This window comes from Natrix helvetica, assembly GCF_964273705.1.
Source record: "Natrix helvetica genome assembly, chromosome: 5".
Classification (NCBI taxonomy): Eukaryota; Metazoa; Chordata; class Lepidosauria; order Squamata; family Natricidae; genus Natrix; species Natrix helvetica.
Window position 1 is genome coordinate 147,532,610 of NC_138551.1, and position 23,662 is coordinate 147,556,271.

General features: G+C 45.6%; 2 protein-coding genes across 2 annotated transcripts in view; one reads left to right on the forward strand and one right to left on the reverse strand.

The window, feature by feature from the left end:
- Positions 1-23,662, reverse strand: part of CA6 (carbonic anhydrase 6) — a 261,946-nt gene that overhangs the window by 69,162 nt on the left and 169,122 nt on the right. The window lies entirely within an intron of this gene.
- RERE (arginine-glutamic acid dipeptide repeats) overlaps positions 2,063-23,662 on the forward strand; it is a 291,780-nt gene continuing 270,180 nt past the window's right edge. Inside the window, exon 1 of the mRNA XM_081954888.1 lies at positions 2,063-2,174. The gene's annotated coding sequence lies outside the window, so the exon portion shown is untranslated. The remainder of the gene's footprint in view (positions 2,175-23,662) is intronic.

The window sequence follows — 23,662 nt, forward strand, 5'->3', positions numbered from 1 at the left end:
ACCACCCCCATCATCCTTGGAGGGAAAGAGAGTTGTAATTCCATCTGCCTCCCAAGAGCTGTGCCTGGCTTCTATGGTGACTACAATTCCCATGTGCCTGACGTGGACTCCAAACCCATGCAAAATAACCAAGCCCCCCCCCCAGCCTCTGCAAGGTGACTACAATTCCCATGTGCCTGATGTGGACTCCAAACCCATGCAAAATAACAAGCCCCCCCAGCCTTTGCATGGTGACTACAATTCCCATGTGCCTGACACGGACTCCAAACCCATGCGAAACAAGCATGGTCCTTTAGCCAGTTTCCTCTGACATGGACTCCAGAGCTTCCACTAAATGAACTACATGTACCATCATTCCCTTCACACCCCAGGGGACTACAACGCCTATAATCCAGAGACCTGTGGGGCTCTGCCCAGATCCCATCATCCCTGGTCATGCATCCTAGCAACCCTTTCAGAGGACAAAAAAAAAACCTGTGTGCCTTCCAGTACTTTCCTGGCCCATGTGGGACTACAAGTCCCATCTGCATGATCAAAAATGACTACAAAGCCCATCGTCCCAGGCGCTGCTGGGGTGCTGCGGCTCCCCTTCCGTGTCAATAAAGAGACTACAATGTCCATCCGCCCCTGCCTTTTGTTTTTCAGGGAGGGGGTGGACTACACTTTCCATCATCCCCCCTCCCTCAGGTCGGCCGGACTACAGATCCCGTCGTCCCCCTCGCCGCCGAGGCGGCTTGAGGGGCACCGCCTTCCCCATTCCTGCCTGCAGGGGGCGCCTGTCGGAGAGCGGCCACCAACCGCCGCCTCGGAGGAGGGGGAGGCGGTGTAAGCAGGAAGCCCCGCCTTTCCTGGCTCCCTTTCTGAACCAATCCGGAGCGCTCTCCTCTTCCCCTTCTCCCCTCCCCTTTTTTTTGTATGTCTATGCACTTGAAAGGTCCCACCTCTTTTCGAAACGGACTTCTCCATCCTGGCCGCCGATTGGCCGCGGCTGCTCGTCCGTAGGGGGAGGAGGAAGTCACGAGGCGGCTCCTCCCACCCACCCCCTCCTAGGTACGGCCGGGCGCGAGAGGCACGCGCCGGCCGGGCCGTCCAATGAGGAGGCGCGTTACTGGCAGGTGGAGCTGGGCCTGTCTGGGGGGTGGTTGCTGGGTGTCTCTTTGGTTGTGTGGGGGGGTGGGAAGAAGAAGAAGAAGAGGCGGCGGAGGAGAAGAAGGAGGCGAGGGAAGGCAGGAAGGAAGGAAGGGGCCGCCGGGCACCGAATAAAAAGCCGGGGGAGAAGAGAGACGGAGGAGGCGGGAGAGAGAGAGAATAAAAGCCCGAAGAAGAAATTGCTGGCTGTTCCCCTTTCCTTTTACGCCCCCCTCCTCCTCCTCCTCCTCCTCAAGTGGGTCCCTCGCCCCCTTGGCCTGGTGGGCGACCAAGCAGGAGCAGGCCTGAGAAGAGGAGGGGGCGCCTGGAGTCGGCTGGAGCCTCCCCTCCCCTCCTCCCCCCTCAGCCCTGCCCCCCCTCCCTTCGATAATCGAGCCCCTTAACTCCTCCCACCGCAGCCTCGCCCCCTCCCACCCTCCCTCTTCCAAAGACCCCCCATCCATTAACATGCAAGAGGAGGATCCGGCCTCCTAAGCATCCCCCAGCTGCAGCAGCCCGCCCCCCACCTCTCTCTCTTCCTCCCCCCCTTCCTGGCTGGGGAGGGGGGCCCTTTGGACCCCTTTCAAGCCTCTTTCTGCCTCTCCACGACCCTCCCTCCTCCTGGCTGGGGAGGGGGCCCTTTTGGACTCAAATTTAAGCCTCTTTCTGCCTCTCCACGACCCTCCCTCCTCCTGGCTGGGGAGGGGGCCCTTTTGGACTCAAATTTAAGCCTCTTTCTGCCTCTCCACGACCCTCCCTCCTGGCTGGGGAGGGGGCCCCTTTGGACCCCTTTTAAGCCTCTTTCTGCCTCTCCACGACCTCCCCCCCACTACCAAATTTCCAGGATACCCATTTTGCCCCCCCTCCCCATCTCCAGCCCCACCCACACCCATTGGCTCCACCTTACTCGCTTCCCCTCTCCTTGCCCCTCCCCCTCTTTTTTTTTTTTAAGATCTTGCTTGGGATCTCCTCGGCCTCCGCCCCCCCATCCCACGGCGCCCCCCCCCAGAGAAAACCCTACTGATGGTGTGAATCAGGAGGAAAAGGTAAGTCATTTTTTAAAAAGGGGGTGGGCGTTTGGCTTGATGGCTTTTGTTTAAAAGGCTCCCTGTCTCCCCCCTCTTTTTTTTTAGGTAGGAAAGGGTGAGAAAAAGGCAGGTGGGTGGAAAGGTTTTTGTTTGTGTGCACAGGCCCTGGTTATACTTCGAGCTTATTTATACATTTTTTTAAAAAAAAAATGAGTGCACGAAACTAAATGTTTTCCAACTCTCTTATTCTATATTATTCTGAATTGTTATATAGAGTGACAGGGCAGCTGTAACCTACTATAGAGTTTAAGGTTTGGGATGCTTTTTTGTCTCCCCTTCTTGCCCCCCCCCCTCTTGCAGCCTCTTATTTGCCTCTATTACGAATGAGATTTCTTTCAAAATGGGAATCCTTGCAAATGAACATGGAAAAAGAGATTGCTATTGCGTTTCTCTTCCATGAAAGGTTTACATTTTGCCAAATGTGAGGCTGTGGCTGTTAAGGAAAGAGACATAAACAAACAATATCCTTTTGAGCGCATCTTTGACCTCAGAAAGGAAGACTCGTCTTATCTTAAGTAAAGTATGGGCCATCTCTAAGTTATTTTCTTTCGCCTTTCCTTTTTTAAAAAAAAATATAGTTCGTAATCCTGTTTAATAAACCTGAGTGGTTGAAGAAAAACCTAGTTACGAATTGTGGCGAGGGAAAGGTTTAACCCCTGCCCTATTTGGAAATTGTCTGCACATATCCAAAACTCTGGTTGCATTAAGGGAAATACGTTTTATTGTGGTGAAGATGATGTATTTTTATTTTTTTATTTTAAAAAGAACATAATATCTTAACCAAGGTATCATTGCATTCCTGTTAAATTCATGTATCCGAATTGCATTGCTCCTGTCTTCATTGGCTTCCTCTTTTTAAAGTTGAAAAAAAAAATTGGGGGAGGAAGGGGGAGAGGTCAGAAAAAGTGCAGAGTTTCAGTTTCTAAAAAGTTGGCTGTAAAAAACAAAAACAAAAAGTGAATCATTCATTCACTGAAGCATGTGGTTGAGTTTATTTCTGTACACACCAGCTTGCTTTTGGTTTTAATTTTACTGACTGGCTTAGCCTGTGAACAGCTATATATCCCTTGACGTTAGATAACGATGGCAACTTTACAAAGTGTTTGGCTCTATTTCTGAACTATTTCGCTGGTGCCAGAATTATTTTCAACAGGATATAAATATTGAGCTTCTGTTTTTTTAAAAAATATATGTCAGGACTTAGCAAGCTATTTTTTTATACCTCCAATAATAATAATAATAATAACAAAAAAGCAAACCAACCCTGAAATCAGCTGTGCACCAAAACAATAAATATTTGTTCAGCTAGTGTGAAGGAGACTGAATTGTAGGATTACAGTGTAATGCTACCTGTGCTGCTAACACATAATTTCAGCTGCTTAGGCAGCTGCTAAATATATTTCATTTCATTCATTCTGATGTGTTGGATGTGCTCTTTGTATTCTTAAATTGTGCTAAAGTGTACAAAATGCGTCACTGTATTTTTAAACTGTTTTTCACAAGATGCAGGAGAAATGGGATTTTTTAATATGATTTTTCTTTGTTTTGTATCTAAAGTTTATCTGATAATTTATTTGCCACTTTTTTGTATTGACATTCTGATTTACACTTCCAGAAATAAAGTACTGTCTCTTCACCCTAGCTTTCCAGCCCCAAATATTTTGATTTTGATAAGGGATGGTAAGCTACTCGCCATGTGTGAGTAGGCTGCAATATTGTTCTTACGAAGTTGTGTCTGACCCATCGCGACCCCATGGACAACATTCCTCCTGGCCTTCCTGTCCTCTGCCGTCCTCTGGAGTCCATTGAAGCTCACGCCGACTGCTTCTGTGACTCCATCCAGCCACCTCCTTCTCTGCTGTCCCCTTCTTCTCTTGCCCTCCATCTTTCCCAGCATTGGGCTCTTCTCCAGGGAGTCCTTCTTCCTTCTCATTAGGTGGCCAAAGCATTTTGAGTTTCCTCTTCAGGATCTGGTTTTCTAAAGAGCAGTCAGGGTTGACCTCCTCTAGGACTGACCGGTTAGATGGCCTTGCAGTCCAAGGGACTCAATGCAGGAGTCTTCTCCAGCAGCGGAGTTCAAAGGCCTCCATTCTTTGGCCTTCCTTATGGTCCAACTTTCACAGCCATCCATTGCAACTGGGAAAACTATACGCACTAGACTATATGCACTTTTGTTGGCAGGGTGAGGTAGCTATATAAATTTTGTAAATAAATAAAAATGTCCAAGAATATAGCCAAGGTGTCTATGAGGCTAGGTAGTGGAGAAGGTGCTGTTAGTTAGTGGTTTACTAACCCCCAAATTGGGGTCCTCAGACATTGTAGATTACTATTCTCTTAAAGTCCAGACTTGCCTGGAAAGACGCTGGGACTTTATAGGACAAATAGATTTGGAGGTTACGTGCACAGCCTTGCTTTAGATGAACAGATAATCAGGTCAGACTATCAGGCAATATCCTGTTTTTGCCAGTGTGAGTTGGAGATTGGCACACGCTGAAATTGATTGCTCTATTTTTGTGTAGCGCGTTTTAACTTCGCCAGGGGCTCCTCCTTTCCCACGAGAGCTAGCTGAGTCCCATTTTATGGGGGGAGAAGGGAGAAAGAGGGACTCGGGATGACTTTTTAAAAGGCATTCTTGGTGAAACCGGGACCTGCCAATTCCACTCTCCCATTTAATAATTCCGTAGTCTTTGCATTCCCTTGAAATTAATGCTTTCCTATTATTTTCCAAACTTATACTCTGCTTCTTCTTCCCGATAAGACAAGTCCTTAGTATCTTAGTTTAGCTGCTGTTGCCAGCATTAGTGTACAGATTTAGGGAATGTCTGCTTGCTGTATTCACATGGTGACGCTAACCTTGTAAGTTAGGTGAAGTACACTAAAGCAAGATTACCCAGCATCTCCATGGCTGGGGCTGCCATCACTTTCATTTTGGTTTCTAGTCTAAAACATTTACCAAGAGCAGAGTTGACTTCTCTTCTGTTTTATGCGGTCTTCTAGCATGATGGCCTGTGAATGCATGGTCAAGGGGGGGAGGGGTGTGTGTCCTTGGTGCTCTCTGAGCTTGGTGGTTTTCTGGCAGACGTTTCATTACCAAACTAAGTAACGACATCAGAGGTAGAAAGGAATGGGAGAGGAGGAGGAAGAGACTGTGGGTTATTTGGTGCTCTCTGAGCTTGGTGGCTTTCCTGCAGACATTTCATTACCCAACTAGGTAACATCATCAGTGGTAGAAGAAGGAAATGGAGGAGGATTGTGGGGTCCTTGGTGCTCTTTGAGCTTGGTAGTTTGCTTGCAGACGTTTCATTAACCGTAGAGTAGAGTAGAGTAGAGTAGAGTAGAGTAGAGTTAGAGTTAGAGTTAGAGTTAGAGTTAGAGTTAGAATTAGAATTAGAATTAGAATTAGAATTAGAATTAGAATTAGAATGGAGTTGGAAGGGACCTTGGAGGTCTTCTAGTCCAACCCCCTGCCTAGGCAGGAAACCCTATACCGTTTCAGACAAATGGCTATCCAACATCTTCTTAAAGACTTCCAGTGTTGGGGCATTCACAACTTCTGGAGGCAACTTCTGTTCCACTGATTAATTGTTCTCACTGTCAGGAAATTTCTCCTTAGTTCTAAGTTGCTTCTCTCCTTGATTAGTTTCCACAGGTTGCTTCTTATTGTACACTCAGGTGCCTTGGAGAATAGCTTGACCCCTTCTTCTTTGTGGCAGCCCCTGAGATATCGGAAGACTGCTATCATGTCTACCCTGGTCCTTTTTTTCATTAAAATTAGACATACCCAGTTCCTGCAACCGTTCTTCCTATGTTTTAGCCTCCAGTGGTAGAAGGAAGTGGGAGAGGAGGACTGTGGGGCCCTTGGTGCTTTCTGAGCTTGGTGGTTTTCTTGCAGACATTTCATTACCCAGCTAGGTATCATCATCAGGGTTAGGAGGAGGGGGAGGAAGAAGAGGAGGAGGACTATGGGGTCCTTGGTGCTCTCTGAGCTTGGTGGTTTCACTAGTAGACATTTCCTTACCAAACTAAGTAACCTCATCAGTGTACTGTTGTTGTTACTAGTTTGGCAATGAAGCATCTGCAAGAAAACCACCAGGCCCAGAGGGCACCGGGACCCCACAGCTTAACCTTCATTATGCAGATCTTCTCCGGATAAACTTGTCATGCAAGAAGACCCTGTGCTTAGAGCCTTTGTAGTTACGTTGCTGTGGAACATTCCTGAGCGAGTATCCTTGGTTGAGAAAATATAAGAAGTTACCCTGCTGGGACAGATTAAAACCCTTAACTAGCTTGCCTACCTGGCATTAGGGGGAGTTCATTCTCATTGCATCTGGAGGCCGCCATACAGAATTTGTGTTAAGTAGTTCCACGGGATACAGGCTTGTGGCCTGGAGGGCCCTGCTTTCGGTTACTACTTCCCAGGATGAAAATTGTCTGTTTTTCTACTCAGCTTTTGTGGCGCGTTATGTTTTCTTATCTTCCAAGCATTCCTTGCTTCCCTTCAAATACATGTTGTAGCTTTGGGCAACATATGACAAATATTAACTTTATCTCCTTCTAATGAAATTCCATCTACGCTTTCATAGCCCCCTTTTTTGGGTCTAATGTTGCATCTCTCTCTCTCTCTGTCTCTCTCCTTTCTCTCTCTCTCTCTCTCTCTCTCTCTCTCTCTCTCTCTCTGTCTCTCTCCTTCCTTTCTCTTTCTCTCTCTGTCTCTCCTTTCTCTCTCTCTCTCTCTCTCTTTCTCTCTCTCTCCTTCCTTTCTCTTTCTCTCTCTGTCTCTCTCCTCTCTCTGTCTCTGTCTCTCTCTCTCTCTCTCTCTTTCTCTCTCTCTCCTTCCTTTCTTTCTCTCTCTGTCTCTCTCCTTTCTCTCTCTGTCTCTCTCTCTCTCTCTCTCTCTCTTTCTCTCTCTCCTTCCTTTCTCTGTCTCTCTCCTTTCTCTCTCTCTCTGTCTCTCTCCTTCCTTTCTCTTTCTCTCTCTGTCTCTGTCTCTCTCTCTGTCTCTCTCTCTCTCTCTCTCTCTCTCTTTCTTTATGGCTTGTTTGTTGGTTAGGCTCTATTTTGTAGGGCTGGCTCCTGCGACATTTGCTGTCCCAACAGGAGAGAATTATATTGGATTAAATGTGTTTGAGTTTTCCCTGGAATTTGTATTCTGATTGGTGGGGGTGTAATAGCAACCGAGATGATGAGGGGACTGGGGGCTAAAACATATGAAGAACGGTTGCAGGAACTGGGTAGGTCTAGTTGAATGAAAAGAAGGACTAGGGGAGACACGATGGCAGTCTTCCAGGATCTCAGGAGATGCCACAAAGAAGAGGGAGTCAAGCTATTCCCCAAAGCACCTGAGGGCAGGACAAGAAGCAATGGGTGGAAACTAATCAAGGAGAGAAGCAACTTAGAACTGAGGAGAAATTTTCCTGACAGTGAGAACAATTAATCAGTGGAACAGAAGTTGCCTCCAGAAGTTGTGAATGCCCCAACACTGGAAGTCTTTAAGAAGATGTTGTCTGAACATCTTCATTTGTCTGAAGTGGGGTAGGGTTTCCTGCCTAAGCAGGGGGTTGGAGTAGAAGACCTCCAAGGTCCCTTCCAACTCTGTTATTCTATGATGAATAAAATAAAAAGGATGGGTGGAAAAGGCGACTTTGGGACAAGGTCTGGGATTAGGAAGATTGTCCCTTCCAATTTTGTTATTCTAATTTTATTCTACTCTACTCTACTCTACTCTACTCTACCCTATTCTACTCTACTCTCAACCCCGAGGCAACATTCTCTTGTATTAGTTCTGTTGTCTTGAGCTCCTTGGGAGAAAGCAACCATTTAAAGAGTTACCTTGAGGGTAAGATGGGTGGCCTATAAATTTGATAGATAGATAAAATAAATAAATGACAATTAAAGCCAATTAATTCATCTCTAGAACCTGGGATCATTTCCCATCGCCTCCGCAGGTTTTTCTGAGGGAATGCAGCGTCAACTCTGTGTTCCATAACATTCATGCGGTGGTACCTGGGTTATATTTTTAAGGGCAGACCTTCAGAATCAAACTCAACTTGAAAAGAATGACGTATTCGGCACCTAGATCCCGGTTTATTTATTTATTTTAAGACAAAAAAAGGATGGGGGGGGGATTTGCCAGGAGACCCTCAGTAACCTGCTGGGTGCAATATTAGGTTAGAAAGCAAAGCCAGCTTGTGCTCGGTGCCTGGAAAAAAAATTGGGAAGCACCGCTTGACATTCAGAGGCGGTGTGAAATGAAAATAAATCTTGAGCGTTAAATGATCCTGAATGGGGGGGGGGGGGAAACAGCAGGGAAAGGAGACAGCATTCACTCAGGCAACCCAAACTGACCTGGACTCTGTTTATCTAATTCATCTTGTTCACAGAATATAAATTAGTCTCATCTCATTACGCATGCATAGACCCACTTATGATAACGGGAGCTATTTTGAGGATAACCAGGGTGTTACTTTTGACTTCCTCCAGTCAGATTCCAAATGGGCAAATGCAGCCTCTCATCACTTTAGGCTGCCTTAAGACTGCCTGGGCCAAAGAAAGAAATGGTTCTCGTTTTTTATTTTGCAAGAGAAATGTTTCAGGGTGGTGAAAACCGATGCCTATTGGAAAAGGGCAAGAACCGGGGGTTACAGTCAGGCCACATTTGGGAGGGGGGGGGGTTATTCAAGATCCACGTTTATTTTGGAGCAAGAATTGGAAGGCAGAGAATTTCCAAGAATTTGGAACAAGACCTGTGATCGTTGCTGGATTCTTGGCTCTGATTGTTTGCCAACATGTCGTACTTCCCCAAAAGACTCAAAAGTCCAGAGCGAAGGTGGAATGCTGGGCAGTCCTCGGTTTAACGACGACAACTGGGACCAGCGCTTCTGTTGTTAAGCGAGGTTAAGTGAGTCGCAGCCGATTTTACGACCTTTGTTTGCAGTGGTTGTTAAGCGACTCTCTGCAGTTGTTAAGTGACTCACATGGTCGTTCAGCAAATCCGGCTCCCCCCCATCCTTTTAATGGCTTGTGTTGGAAGCTGGCTGGAAACGGTCATCGAATGATCCCTGGGACGCTTCCAATTTCATGAATATATATGCCAGTTGCCAAGCGGCTGCATTTTTATCTCTTGTTCATGGGGGGTTGCTACAGCAGCTGTAAGTGCGAGGGCCAGTCGTAAGTCACTTTTCTTTCAGTGCTGTCGTAACTTTGACTAGTTGCTAACTGAACGGCTTTAAGTCGGGGTCTCCCTTCAATTGCTTTCTCTTTAGGTGGAAGTTCTGGAGATCTCACCCTGGAGCTCCAGGCGCCCCGTGCCTGGCTGTGGAGAATGGGTTTGTGGCTCAGTCATTTCCACAGCTGCTATCCTTGCAATTTATATTGATTGTTTCCTAGTATGATTTGATTGCTTATTTGTACCCTATGACTATCATTAAGTGTTGTATCTTATGATTCTTGATGAATGTATCTTGTCTTTTTATGTACACTGAGAGCATCTGCACCACAGACAAATTCCTTGTGTGTCCAATCATACTTGGCCAATAAAAACTTCTATTCTGTTCTATTCTATTCTATTCTATTCTATTCTATTCTATTCTATTCTATTGAATGTATCTTGTCTTTTTATATGCACTGAGAGCATAGGCACCAAAGACAAATTCCTTGTGTGTCCAATCACACTTGGCCAATAAAGGTTTCTATTCTATTCTATGCCATTCTATTCTATGCCATTCTATTCTATTATTATTATTCTATTCTATTCTATTCTACTTCTACTTCTACTCCTATTCTACTTCTTCTCCTATTCTATTCTATTCTATTCTATTCTGTTTTTTATTCTATTCTGATGGACTTGTGTGCTCTTTCCTGACTGGGGAGGAATCCCTTCTGCAAAAGTTGGTTCTCTCTTGTTGTAGCTCCTCTTCGCTGGGAAAAGTTTTGCACAGGGTGGGATGGGTGCGTTTGAAAGCGGGGCAGGAAATAATTCCTCGGAAAGTTGGCAGGAGGGACAATGAGCAGAGAGGTTCTTCACGATGTTGTAAGTGCCATTAAAGTGCCCATTGAACCTCTGTGTGAAGTCGTGGAAAAGCTGGAGCTTTCAGGTTCCTTTTGTGGGTTGCGTGACAAACAGGGAAATGAGTAATAAACACGGCTGTTTCTGAACCAGACTCTTGGTGCTTTGAACACAAAAGACTTCCGGGCTTCTCCCTCCTTATGCGCAAAAGTTGTGCAGAATTAAGGAGAAACTTCCTAACAGTGAGGATAATTAACCAGGGAAAATAGCTTTGCCTCCAGAAATAGTGGGTGCTCTATAGCCCCTTGTCTGAGATGGCGTAGGTTCTCCTGCTTGAGCAATGGGTTGGACTAGAAGACCTCCAGGGTCCCTTCCAGCTCTGCTCTGTGTCTCTACCAATGTCCCCTTTTCCCCTAGGTGCTTGTGATCTGCATCGGTTGGAAGAAACTTCCAAAGGAAGGCCTTGGAGGACTTTTGACAAAGAGGGATTAAAAACACGAAAGAAATCTGTGCCATCAATATTACATTCTTTATCCCCAAGGTGGCATTAGATTTGGGGGGGGGGGAGAGGGCGTTAATTCCCCTGAAACAAAAAGAAAGTTAAAAGTCAGCAGAAGTGAAGCAGTGTTTGAGGTGAAGCTCAATCTTACTAAAATTAAGCGCCCCTGTTGAAAGTGCCATTTTGGGTTTGAAATACAGGCAGTCCTTCGACCCCAATTGAGCCCCTTGTCTCTGCTGTTAAGTGAGACATTCGTTAAGGGAGTTTTGCCCCATTTTTACAACCTTTCTTGCCACCGTCAAGTGAAATCGCTGCCGTCGTTAAGTTAGTAACACGGTTGTTAAGCGAACCTGGCTTCCCCCGCAAAAGGGGATCACACAATCCGGAGGCCGTCGTAACGATGAGACAATTGCCAAGCGCCTGAATTTATGGGGATGGGACAAACGATTGTAACTGCGGGAAAAAAGGTGGTGACATTTTTTTCAGCGCCGTTGTAACTTTGAACGGTCACTAAACAAACTCTTCGTAAGTCGAGGACTACCTGTCTCCAAAGCAGGGTTGCCGTTAGAGGATTGTGATGAGTTTGTGCGATCTGGTACCTTTAAAAAAAAAAAAGAACATTTATAGTTGCTGCTTCAATGAGGACCTCCTTCAAATTGTGTGAATCCCTTTGTCCATTTTTGTTGCGTGTGGTTATTTTTTTTCTCTGCAAAGAATAAAACCAAAGCCATGCTTTTATTTCTTCCTATGTAAAATTTTATATTTGAGTGTGTTTTATCCTAAGCATTACTAGCTGTTTTGGGGTGGTTGTTTTTTAAAAAATCTCCTCCCTCTTTTTGGTTCATACATTCAGTTGATCAGCAGTTTATTTTTGGAAGATGGCTGGCTGTGATCTCTTGTTTGTTTTACACACAGTCACACACACACACACACACACACTCGTTTTTGTCTGGTGTGTGATGAATCTTTTATTCTTTCCTTGGGGCCAAACAAATCACTGGAGACAAAAGGGCTTAATAGAGGTACAGGCACAAATATTGGAGCAGAATCCAAAGATGTTGATTGACAATTCTTTTTGACAGATGAGGGAGATTTAGAAAAAGACGTGGGGAATTTTGTCAGGCTTGTGTGGTTAAAAGCATGTGTGTGTAAGGGGGGGGTGGGGGAGAAGAGAAGACAGCCTCCTTTGTTTCTATAACAAATCATATTAGAAAAACTGGTTTAGCCAGAATGCAAAGCAGTTTTTAATAGCATTCCTTGCACCAGTGAGCAAGCAGAACCTTAAAAGGCAGGCTGGAATGTCAAGATGCAGGCTTAATGCAACGCTAATATTTGCTCTCCGTGGACAACTTCATATTTGGCTTTTTAAAACTGGACGCTGCTACTAAATTCTAATAAAGATATTGCTGCTTGCTTTTATCCATCTGTCTCCCCCCCCCCACATTTCTCTCTTTTCCTTTGCCAGCTGTTTGTCAGAGGGAAAAATGCACTCTGCACGTGTGACTTTGCTTAAAAAATAGATTTCAAATATTGTAGAGATTTAGTTCCTGGTCTTTAACAGGAAGCCTGAAGTAGTGTGCTGAAGTTTGTTATTTAATGTCAGCAAAAAAGACAGGAATTTCTGTTACTTTTAAGCATGTGAATAAATCTAATTGTGGCTTGAATTTATAGATGTTTATAGATTAACAGAGTTGGAAGGGACCTTGTAGGCCATTTTTTGTGGGCTGAAGCCCGCAGATCAGATTTACAGCATTTCCTTCTTTTTAAAGGGTTACTATTATCAATAAAAGGAATAAATAGTGGGACACGGTGGCTAAGATGCTGAGCTGGTGGATCAGAAGAAAGGTTGGCGGTTCGAATCCCCAGCGCTGCGTAACGGAGTGAGCTCCCGCGACTTGTCCCAGCTTCTGCCAACCTAGCAATTCGAAAGCAGGTAAAAATGCAAGTAGAAAAATGGGAACCACCTTTGGTGGGAAGGTAACTGCGTTCCGTGCACCTTCGGCGTTGAGACATGCCGGCCACATGACCACGGAGACGTCTTCGGGCAGCGCTGGCTCTTTACCTTATTATCAATAACATCGGTTGGGAAGTGGGAGAAACTGTTATTCATCATTTAAAGCAGATTTGCATCTGTGTTGGGCTCACCCCTTGCTTGTCCTATGGTTTACTTAACAATGGTTTGTTGGGTAAACCGCCTTTCTGCTCATAGCTTCAGAGGGAGGTTTTCACATAATCTTCCCATCAGTTTGCAGCATACTGAAAAAAAAACTAAACTAAACTGAAAGGTGGCCTCTCTTTGTACGATACGCAAAACAAATGGTAAACTTCTCAAACTCTGGGCTGTTCTAGGAACCACTTAGTAATCTACAGATGCAAACAGCTGGCTGATCCTTGCTCTGTGAACCTTAATCCCTTGGTCTTTTCAGTAAAACTTGGTGAGATCTTTTCAATCCCTTTGCAGGCATGTTTTCACTTGCATGATAGAAAAGAGGGGACGAGGCTTGTAAGCTGGCATTCTGTGACAGCCCTGTCTAGAAATTGTTTCACCGAGAAAGGGAGTGCGATGTGAAAGGGAGAACTATTTAGTTCCCAAATCTATTTTTTTTTTAAAAAATAGATTTGCCTCCCAAACGTGCATCTTTTATAAACACTTTTATTGGACGGATCTGTGGCTGTGGTTTATTCTGGGTGGTTTTTTATTTGGCTTTAATGTTTGCTATTGTTCTGTGATTAGTTGCCATGGGCCTGACTTTTGCTTGTGAGTGCATAGGGTTGAAACAAACAGCCTAAATAAATGAAACGGTTGCAGGAACTGGGGATGTCTAGTTTAATGAAAAGAAGGACCAGGGGAGACATGATGGCAGTCTTCCAATATCTCAGGAGTTGCCCCAAAGAAGAGGGAGTCAAACTATTCTCCAAAGTCCCTGAAGGCAGGGCAAGAAGCAATGGGTGGAAACTAATCAAGGAGAGAAGCAACCTAGAACTAAGGAGAAATTTCCTGACAGTGAGAACAATTAATCAATGGAACAACTTACCTCCAGAAGTTGTGAATGCTCCAACTCTGGAAGTTTTTAAGAAGATATTGGATAGCCATTTGTCTGAAGTGGTGTAGGGTTTCCTTCCTAAGCAGGGGGTTGGACTAGAAGACCTCCAAGGCCCCTTCCAACTCTGTTATTCTATGATTCTATGATGAATAAAATAAAAAGGATGGGTGGAAAATGCAGTCCTTTGGGACAAGGTCTGGGGTTAGGAAGATAGTCAAGAAGCATAATCTTCTTGCCATGTAATTAAAGTCAACACATTTTTCTTAAAAAAAGCTGTTTTCTTGGGGATTTAACTTTCAAAGACGCCGTATAAATATTTTAAATAAAACCAGTGAACAGAGCAGTCTTAAGACATACCCAGGCATTAACATTGGGAGAATCGTCTTCTGAAACTAATAATCTGAGTTGTGTGACTTCTCAACTTGGTTTGTAGTTGCTTTGTTCATTTAAAGTTTTTGTACTCCCTTCCTTATAAAGATATTGCCTAAAAGCTTTTGAAATAATAAGGCACTTTGGCCAAGGATATTTCTTCGTCTACATTTCACTCCCTGGTGAATTTCAGCTTCTCTCTCTAGGATTGAAAAGAGGCAGTACTGTAGTTCTCTCCATCCTTCCCTCTCGCTTCCTCAATTTCCATTTTAAAAAATGGAAGTATTTAGCTCATGCTTCCTTCTCATTTTAAATGAAAAAGCTTTCCTTGTGCTGTTTTGACACTGCTGTTTCCCCCCCCCTCTCAAAAACTCGAGTTTTTTCTGCACCTTTCTAAAATCTTATTTTGATTTTTCATTTACCAGGCTCCTCTGTGTAGTTAACAAGATTTTTTTCTTGCTTTAATCACCCGGCAATCCGAGAAGATCAGAAGCTGCCCAGAATTTCTGCCCAGTAACTTTTAGGTTGGAATTGGTGTTTTTTTTTTCCTTCTTTCTTTCCCAGTTTTTCCCCTTCCTTAAGGAGATGTGCCTTCCTTTTTTTTTTCTTTTTTCTCCTTTTTTCACGACTACTCCACTGCCAGTGAGGATGAATGGCTCGTGACTCTAGATTATTGGTGTTAGCGTAGAGGTGACCCTCAACTTCCTGGCAGTGACCCAGGCGTGCTTTGTGGAATTGCATTCGGATTGCTCTTAGCTGTTTTGCTAACCTGCGACTCCACCTCGGCCTTCAATGCCACAGATTAGCTTGGGCCGGGCTTGCTGGTTAAGATTGATCTCATCTCACCCCCCAAAAAAAGCCAGTGCAGTCCTAGTTTGCCTTAAGAGAGAGATAGAATCAAAATCACGTGAAATATTTGTATCGCTTTATAAAGGCCTTAATAAAACCACATTTGGAGTATAGCGTCCAGTTTTGGTCACCATATTATAAGAAAGGTGTTAAGACTCTGGAAAGAATACAGAAAAGAGCAATGAGGATGATGAGTGGACCGGGGGCCAAAATGTATGAAGAACGGTTACAGGAATTGGATATGTCTAGTTCCACGAAAACAAGGACCAGAGCAGAGGTCCCCAAACTTCTGGACTTCAGGGACCGCTAAATTCATAATTTTAAATCCCCCGGACCCCTAATTTGATCTGCCTAATGACTGGCTGGGTAGGCGTGGCTAGTTGGTCATGTGACTGGGTGGGAGTGGCCAACTTGACGTCACTCACGTTGAGGGGGCGTCTCACTGGGCTCTACTCACCCCTCCCTCCAGTTCTTTGCCACCAGTGGCGCTTCCCTCCGCCCTGCACCAGGAGGCTGAAGCAGACCCAAGTTGGAATTTCTGCCCCCAAAAAGACCCCGAAGGGGGAGACTCTCTGCAGCAACACAAGCCTTCATTGCACCTATCCGTCCCAGGGGCCGTAGTTTGAGGTCCCCTGATTTAGTGCAAGATAAAAAACGCAAATCATTTTTCCGCGGACCACCAAAATGTTCTCGCCGACCAGCAGTTGTCTACAGACCACCAGTTGGTGACCGCTGGTCTAGAGGCGACATGATAGCAGTGCTCCAATATTTGAGGGGCTTCCCCAAAGAAGGGGGGGTCATCGTGTTTTCCAAAGCACCAGAACGCAAGACAAGAAACAATGGATGGACGCTTCTTAAAGAGAGAAACCACCTGGAATTAAGGAGTCATTTTCTGACAGTGAGGACAATTAAACTAGTGGAAGAGAAGTTGCCTCCAGGTGCTTCACCACTGGAGGCTTTTAAGAAGAGACTGGATGGCCACGTTATACCACTGGAGTGGTATAACGTTTCCCGCTGGATTAGGGGCTGGGCTAGAAGACCTCCCAAGGTCCCTTCTGTTGACAACAGAAAGACTCGTGGCTGTGGAAAGTCAAGAACACGTATGACGCCTCCCTGTGTTTGTGATCTGAGGCTATTTCTTCAAAAGCATGGCGCATTAGCTCACCATCCAAGGAGGTGGGCAGCCATGATTGGGGGATTATGAAGCAGTGAAGTTGGGTCAATGTAACTGACCCTGCTGGGGCTTTTTGAGGTTTTTGCAGAGCCTGTTTTTTTGCTGAAACCAACCGATGACGTGGGAATTATTATGGCCCTGCTCTCTTAGTCACGTTGCAGCCGTCCGTCTGCATTGTATCCCGAGTGACTTTGAATGAAAGCACAGCATCGGAAGGAGGTTAGCTCACTACTTTTTTTTAATGTTTTTATTTTTATTCTCTTATACATAGTTACAGGTATACATTCACATAGTTGTTATGTTCTTATTTATCTTTTATCACTTTTCTTGAGCTTTAGAAAGGACTTCCAAAACGAAACTGTCAGAAGGATCATCCCAGCGAAGTATTTCCTCAATGCACCACATGCTACTGCAGCGGGATTTGATCCTTCTGCCAATGAGACCTTTCCCATTCCCATGTTGTCCAGAGTTTTTGAGTGACGCGCCACCCTTCTTGAGCTTCTAAAGGTAAAGGTTCCCCTCGCACAAATGTGCTAGTCGTTCCCGACTCTAGGGGGCGGTGCTCATCTCCGTTTCAAAGCCGAAGAGCCAGAGCTGTCCGAAGACGTCTCTGTGGTCGTGTGGCCGGCATGACGTAACGCCAATGGCGCACGGAACACTGTTCCCTTCCCACCAAAGGTGGTGCCTATTTGTCTACTTGCATTTTGTACCTGCTTTCGAACTGCCAGGTTGGCAGAAGCTGGGACAAGTCACGGGAGCTCCCTCCATTACGCGGCGCTCGGGATTCGAACCGCCGACCTGCCGGCCTCTCCAATCGAAAAGCTCAACGTCTTAGCCACCGAGCCACCTTGCTGTACGGCTCCTTGAAAACCTGGGAGATGGCCTCGTTTGATGCATCTCCAACTTGGATCGGTCTTTTTTTTTTAAAAAAAAAAAAACCCACTGCCAGCTTCACAAAAGACAATTGGTGCCAGAAGAACTCACGGAAGTGACATCTCCAGGTGTTAACATCACAAGGAGGTGTAAGAAAAGCGGTCTCGGCCAGTTCTCGAAGTCGCCTTTTTTGTACAGCATCTAACATCCGCAGCTCCTGCTAAAATAGTCGGACAGAGTGTATGTGAGTGTAAGAATCACATAAGCCTCTCTGCCATACCCCTTTTGCCTTCTCAAAGCAATTCCGTAATGTTTTGTTTGGAATTGGCAGTCCGGGTCCATGGTGTTGTTCGATGTATGTGCTTAAGACTCTCACCTGTTTCAAGAACAGAACAACAGAACTGGAAGGGGCCTTGGACGTCTTCTAGTCCAACCCCCCTGCTCAAACAGGAGACCCCCATATCATTCCAGACAAACGGCTGTCCGATCTCTTCTTAATAGCTCCAGCGATGGAGTACCCACAGCTTCTGAAGGCTAGCCGTTCTACGGGTTGATTGCTGTCACCGTTAGGAAACGTCTCCTTCATTCCAGGTTGCTTCTCTCCTTGGTTAGTTTCCATCCATTGCTTCTTGCCTTGCCTATTGGTGCTTTGGAAAATAGGCTGACCCCCTCTTCTTTGGGGCAGCCCCTCAAACGTTGGTACACTGCCATCATGTCACCCTCCCCATCGCCCTTCTTTTCACCAGCCTAGAAATGGAAACGAAATGGAAAGAGATGGAACTAAAAATAGGTAGAAAAATAAATAAAATAAAATGGAAAAGAAATGGAAGCGGAAAAATGGAAGAAAACGGACAGCCGTTTGTCCAAAATGGTATCAGACCTCCCGCTTCAGCAGGGGGTTGGATTAGAAGACCTCCAAGGTCCCTTGAAACTCTTTGTTATTCCGTAATATCTCTTTTGTAAAATGACATTTGGACCAAGCCTTTCATTTCCCTGATGGAGAAGCGACGGCGCACTTAAATTCCCATCAGTGGAGATTGCTTAGAAAAAGAGCAGGAGTTGGTAGGAAATTGGGCAAAAACACTTGAAAGGGCAACAAATTGGTATGGCATCGCATCAGCTGGGTGACTTCTCCTTGGTCATGCCAGGGGTCCTAGCCTTCAAGATTTGTGGCTGGAGAGGGGGAGCTTACAAGGGTGCAAGGTGAATTTGGAAGGGTCGCTATTTAAAAATGGTGGATTACGAGTTGAAGGGACATGACGAGGATCTTGATACCAGAGTCCTCTGGTGCCACGTCACACCTCTTGTGTGAAGGCTAGGGATACACCTCTGTGCTGTCCATATTGTATAGCTCAGGGATGGCTAACCATTTCGCTGCTGAGTGCCAAAAGCGCTCGCACACCCACAATCCAATGTGTGTGCGACACCCTCGCGCATGTTACTGCCTGTGTGCAACTCGCCCCTGCCTGCACACATGTACCCCCACACCTGCGCATGCATCTCCTACATGCGCCCCCGTGCATGCGTGGCAGAGACCCGAAAACCAGCTGGCTGGTGGGAGGCGTGTATAGGGTTTTTTTTATATAAAAAGTTTTTTTATTTTATTTTTGTTACATAATAAAAAATTCTTTTGTGAACATATTGTTGTTCGGATTTCCCCTTTAACATCTCCACAAACACATAATTCATTCTGCATACAAAACAGCATTCAGTTTTGGTCGCCACGATGTAAAAAGGATGTGGAGACTCTAGAAAGAGTGCAGAGAAGAGCAACAAAGAGGATTAGGGGCAGTGGTGGATTTCAAAATTTTTTAGAGCCTCCTCTGTAGGTGTGGCCTGCTTTGTGGGAGTGGCTTGCCGGCCATGTGACACGGGTGGGAGTGGCTTGCCAGCCATGTGACCAAGTGGGAGTGGTTTGGCAGTCATGTGACTGGGTGGGCGTGGCCAACTTGTAAAATGTGGTGAAACTCACTTAACAACGCTCTTGCTTAGCAACCAAAATGTTGGTTCAGAAACTCTGGCATTTGAATCACGCAAGTCTTAAAGCTGTCAAGTTACAAGACCCTCGCACCCCTAACCCTTTAGAAAAAAAAAACCAGGGGTGTTCAAACTTGACAGCTTTAAGACTTGTAGACTTCAACTCCCAGAATTCCTCCTCCAGTCATGTTGGCTCAGGAACTCTGGCATTTAAGCACGCAAGTCTTAAAGCTGTCAAGTTACAAGACCCTCGCACCCCTAACCCTTTAGAAAAAAAAACCCCAGGGGTGTTCGAACTTGACAGCTTTAACACTTGTGGACTTCAACTCCCAGAATTCCTCCTCCAGTCATGTTGGCTCAGGAACTCTGGCATTTAAGCACGCAAGTCTTAAAGCTGTCAAGTTACAAGACCCTCGCACCCCTAACCCTTTAGAAAAAAAAACCCCAGGGGTGTTCGAACTTGACAGCTTTAACACTTGTGGACTTCAACTCCCAGAATTCCTCCTCCAGTCATGTTGGCTCAGGAACTCTGGCATTGAAGCACGCAAGTCTTAAAGCTGTCAAGTTACAAGACCCTCGCACCCCTAACCCTTTAGAAAAAAACCCCCAGGGGTATTCAAACTTCACAGCTTTAAGACTTGTGGACTTCAACTCCCAGAATTCCTCCTCTCGCTCTTCATCTTGATGATGGGCAGGGGGAGGGAGTTGGAACCGGTTCGCGTGATCCCCTATTTACCACCTTCTGACGAGTCAAATCAATGGGGGAAGCCAGATTCACTTTAACATCCGTGTTGCTGATTTAGTAACTGCAGCAATTCGCTGAACAAACATGGCGAGAAGAGCCATAAAACGGGGCAAGATTCCTGTAAGAAAGTTCTTACTGAACAACATCAATTTTGGGCTCAATTGTGGTCATAAATTGAGAATTACTACCTGTATTCGATCTGCTTAACTAAGACAAAAGAAAAAAAATGCCATCTGTCAGAAATGGTGTAGGGTCTGCGGCTTGGGCGCGGGGGGGGGGGGGTTGGACTAGATGACCTATAAGGTCCCTTTCAACTTTCTTAATTCTATATTATTCTGTAAAACAGGGATGATGAATTTTGTCCATCTTGTAGATGACCAGAAAGGATAATCACCAGAGCTAGGCAACTGCACGAGGAGATTTTACTTTTTGTTCTTCTTTTTCAAGTAAGTTTTCAGACCCAGCTCGATTCAGGCTAGCAGGGCAAACAAAAGTTTTAAATCCAGAAGAATAGGTTCCTTAAATTGATGCAATTGCAGTATGTTGAAAAGTCATGGGGAGGGTGGGGGGAGGGTTATGGAGAGACCTGTTGAGCACTTCTATTCATTCAACTGTTCGCCCGATTAAAAGAGTCATTATTAATAAAGCCTCCCGCTTCTTTCTGGCACAGGGACAGCGGGGTAAATAGCCAGTGATATGTGGCATTCTAGTTTTAATTAAAGTTTGTCCTGGGTTTTATCCGAGATATTATACAAACAAGTGCAGTGGCTAGAGAGTATAGTACTGTAGGTTATTTCTGCTGCCTGCCGGTTGCCTGCAATTTGGCAGTTCGCATCTCACGAGGCTCCCTCCTTCCTTCCTTCCTTCCTTCCTTCCTTCCTTCCTTCCTTCCTTCCTTCCTTCCTTCCTTCCTTCCTTGCCAGAGGTTAGAATGCAGTATTGCAGGCTGATTCTGCCACTGCCAGCAGTTCGATCCTGACCGATTGGCTCAAGGTTGACTCAGCCTTCCATCTTTCCGAGGTGGGTAAAATGAGGAGCCAGATTGTTGGGGGAAGGGATGCTGACTCTGTAAACTGCTTAGAGAGGGCTGCAAAGCACAGCGAAGCGGTATATAAGTCTAAGAGCTATTCCTTCCCTGCCTGCCTGCCTGCCTGCCTGCCTGCCTGCCTGCATCTTTCCTATCCAAGCATCAGCTGACAGTGGGACGACTGACTCCTTCCTTCCTCCCTCTGCCCACTGCCAGCAGTTCGATCCTGACCGACTGGCTGCAGTTTGACTCAGCCTTCCATCCTCCCGAGGTGGGTAAAATGAGGACCCGGATTATTGGGAGCAAGAGGCTGACTCTGCAAACTGCTTAGAGAAGGCTGCAAAGCACTGTGAAGCAGTATATAAGTCTAAATGCTATTGCTATTCTGTGAAAGGAAGGAAAATGCCTGTAAAAATGCCTCTTCTATTAGGGAGGTCCATCTGGTAGCCCCCCCAGGAAAAAAAACACCCTTTGGTTGTGCCCACCCATTGCATCATCATGGCCTCAGAGATTTGATTGGCCCAGAACCCTGTCCATCTTTGACCAAGGCCTTAAAGAGACAGTTCCATCCCCAGGCCTGGAGTTGAGAGTTTCGGTTTGTCACCATCATCCAACAACTGAACTCTTCTGTGGTTTTTTAACCTGTCCCCCCCCCCCCCCATGTGTGTGTGCTTTTTAAAAATGATTTTGCTCTTTCCATGCTGTCTTTAAATTATGGTTAGCCGCTCGAAGTCTTGAATTTGAGACGGGCGGCCAGATAAAATCCAAATAATTCATAAATAACTGATGAAAACGACTGCTTAACATGCATTTATTGTGGCATTTATATTTCCTTGCAACCGCAAAGGGCGGTTGTCGGCTCTCCCCCGACAATTAAACCATCCATGGATAGCTTGAAATTAGGAATTTATAAAGCATCATCTCATCTCGGCAGCCAGCTGTCTAAAAATCCTCACCCAAAATAATGTCCCGCCCCCGTTGAGCTTGTTTTCATGTGTTCCCATGGGATAGCTAAGCGGGAAGTAGCTTCCTTTGCCGTGGTATGATATATTGATGTAGGTATTTATTGCACGTATGGCTTTGGGTGACAAAAGTGAAAACAGAAACTGATAAAGGTTAACGCTTGGAAGTCTAAAATGCCAGCAAAAAGGCTATGGACAGTATTGACTTGACTCCTTAGAAAATGAGCTTTACAAATTCCCATCTAAATCGGCTCATTATCTAGAAGCAGGAGTGAGGAAATGGAAGATATAATGATCAAATGGAGTACAATTATACCAGTTTCTGTATCGAGAATTACAGAGTACACTTTTTTCCACTGCCGTTGCCACTTTGAATGGTCACTAAACCATCGCCTTCTTTTAAGGACCCCATAATCCCTTGCAGGGTGGAGTCTGGGCAACTGAATGGAGCTAGCACAGTGTTTACTGGCCGGATGCCTTTCCCTGTTGCCAATGTGGAGTTTTGTTCAGCAGATATATTCTCATTGTGCCCAGAGAGAGAAATATCTGCCTCTACCTAGGATCGAACTCACAGTCTCCTGAATGTGAGACGAGAGCTCCACCTCTAGGCCACTGCACCACTTCTTTGAATGGTTCGTAAATGAAGGGTTGTAAATCGAGAACTACCTGCATTAACAGTATCCGTAAAATAATAGGAAAGCGGGCAAGTGTTTTGCAAACTTCCAGTATGATTCTGTTGTAGCCCATCAGCAACCAGCAGAGCTGGTTGTAGATTCGGACAGTGAGGAGGTTGGGGAAGAACCTGGGCCAGGCCTGGAGTCTGGGGAAGGCTCTGATGAGGGCTCTGTGTCGGAGGCAGAGAGTGGGCCAGGGCCATTTGACAGTTATCAGCTGCCTTCGGAGTCAAACATCAGTGAGACAGACGAACAGCTGGAGCCTGTTCCCAGTGTGCGCATGCATAGTTGCCAGACGAAGCTAAAGAACGGGTCGACTTGGGAGTAAGGCTACAGGTGGAGGATGAATGGCCCAGAGGGGATAAAAGAGGAGCAAAAGGGGAGTGAAGTTTGCAGGAGACAATTAGTTCGCTTAATTGGTTCCTGACTCTCCGAGACCCCTTGCCAAGTTCTGCAGATCTCGGCCTGGCAGTTCTCCAAGCCAGATAAGGTCTGTGACTGTAAATCCTCCCTCGAAAGACTTTGCTGGATGTGAATGAGCAGAATTCACAGTCAATGAATAAAAGGGGTTTTTGTCGGGACCAGAAGTTTCCTTCATGCTCTTGGGAAGCTTCGGTCAGAACAGATTTGAACAAACAAGGTATGGCCAGATTTGGGAGGCTTATTTTTGCTCCGGTGGTCCGTTGGCTGACACAAAACAGTCCAAAGAATTGTACGCTCTGATATTGCAATCCGGTGTTTAGTCTGATGGTGTGTCGTCGTCCCCCCCTCCCCCAAAAAACAAGTTCTGTTTATTATTAACTCTGATATACGTTGCAGCAACGGTAAGGAAAGCAACGGAGGCCTCTTTCTGTTGTTATCAAAAACGCATTTAACAAGATTTGCTGTGGCTGAATGCCTTGGATTGTAATACTTTATGGCTCATAGCAAAGCCGTATAAGTAAGTTAGCCGACATCCGTCTCCCGCTGATAGACGACAGCTTTCTCTGTGCTTCCCCAACAATAACATTACACTTCTGGGTAAGCGGTCTTTCCTTGCACAAGGAGCGGTTTTGCTGGCTGCAACTTTCGCACAAAGGAAGAGCGAGCGATTTGGGGAACACGGGCGTCGTGGAAGACCCTGCTGTGTTACACACCGGAGAAAAAATATTTGTCGAAGCCAGAAGGCACTGGTACGATTTGGAGACAGGAATATTAATATTAAAACCAATACTCCCTTTGATGGCAGTTGGTCTTTTTTCTCCCCCT